Raw genomic sequence first — 1,964 nt, 5'->3', positions numbered from 1 at the left:
CATGTTAATTTGTTTAGACGAACGTTTGCTAAATCTTAATGTGCCCCCCACCTCTCTCTCTCTCTCTCTCTCTCCCCTTGAGCCTACATGGGGGGGGGGGACCGAGACGATCTATCCTTTTGTGTCTCTCTCTTTGTCCTATACATAAAACTTGTGGCTTTCTCTTTGTCCTATACATAAAACTTGTGGCTTTCTCTCTCCCCCCCCGCTCTGCGCGCGCGCATGTGTGTGTCTTATACATACAACTTGTGGCTTTCTCTTTGTCTCATGATGTCTGAGGAGGAAGAGGGCCATACTTCAATGGACATCTTTATAATAGGGGTCATGGGGGAGGCTCTTGCCACTATGATAGGTATGACGCATGTAGGGCACATGGAGTTTCCTTTACTAGTGGAGTAGGCAAAGGAGGTGGAGGCTTAGATTTCACTATAATTTAATCAAGGCTATAGCCCCGATTACACAAATGTGCTTTCAGGGATAAAAACTTATCACCCCAACTTCTCCACCATTGAGCGTCAACAATCAACATCAAAGCCATCAACAAAGCTTGTCCATTCTCCCCACATAAAGGTCTTCAACACGATCACATGAGGGCGCGATCGCCATCAGGAAGGGGGGGATGTTAACCCATTCCTAGGGTTAACAAGATCTACCACCATTATCTTACATCAAGGAGTCAAGGTAGATACACCAAAGGATCATACATTCATGATATAAAGCAATGGTGTCCAAAGCTATAACTTGGATGGGCGCTCGTAATGGTGTGACAGAGTAATTATGGTGATTCTTTCTTCCAAAGCGTGTGGTAGCAAGTTAGGATGAAGTCCTAAGTGACAACCGCTAGTAATCTTACCCTTGAACCCCACTAGCCCCCCCTAATGGCCATGCTCTGAGGTCCGGACTCTGCTAGTGGTCAAGTAGTAAGCGTATTACATGCTACATGGTATTAACCCCCCTTAAGAATAGTTTTTGTCTGTGAAAACAAACCGAGGAAAAGATTTGGTAATAAAGTTCTTAGTTGGTTTCATGTTAAGGCTTCCTCTGGCTTGTCCTTTCACTTAACAAGTGAAAGGCTTCCTCTGGCCTGTCCTTTCACTTAACAAGTGCTTATCAATACACAATAACCTCGTGTTCTGATCTCTGAACCCAAAAATCATCTCCGGTTCATGTGGAAGTTATTGTGGCTCCAAGAACTCAACTAAAACTTAGGACGAACTATAGTGTCCTGATGGACCACTGTTTTTTGCATTGTCATGAAAAACTCGATGCACTAGAGAGCTCTCCAACAACTTAAGTTTGTAGGCTACGCTACCATCTATGTCTCTATGGCTATAGGAGATCTAGACTGAAATCCATATATCAAAATAAATGGAGTAAATCTAGTCGCTGAATGTTCCAAATTATTCTAAGCAAATTACAAATATGGCACGAACTCCTTCCAATTGGGTTGCCTATTTGCTAATACATGCACGAGGCATATTCTATAGCAATTGGTTGACTCTCTCTGCCTGATTATTAAGCTATGAATGCTTGGACCTACTCATACTAAAAGTAGTTTCCAACTTTTTGAAGATATTCCTTCAAAAGGACTATGGAACTTTCTATCTCTATCAGACATATAGTTTGTAGAGATGTTTGATAAAGAGCCTAGCAAGCTTGAATGTTTTCACATCCTTTTAAATTATAATAAACTTGGCCATCTTAGTCAACCTATTCATTCCCTTCAAGAAGAGTTTTTGTCTACAAAAATGGTCAAGAAAGCTATAAACAAGTGTATGTGTGTAGATCATACGATCATCTATGCATGTAACTTTCCTAAGTATTATGATAAGGAAAACAGGACACACGTCATGTATTTTCCTTAAGTACTATGACCAAGGAAACATGTAATGCTAGTGTTTCATTTGGAGACACTAAACCATAATTGCCACTTGCAACTATGAAAGATGTCAATGAAATACAAA

Source organism: Cibotium barometz, chromosome 29 (assembly GCF_041138505.1).
Source record: "Cibotium barometz isolate CiBa-2024 chromosome 29, ASM4113850v1, whole genome shotgun sequence".
NCBI classification, from domain to species: Eukaryota; Viridiplantae; Streptophyta; class Polypodiopsida; order Cyatheales; family Cibotiaceae; genus Cibotium; species Cibotium barometz.
Note: the sequence above shows the minus strand (reverse complement) of the source record.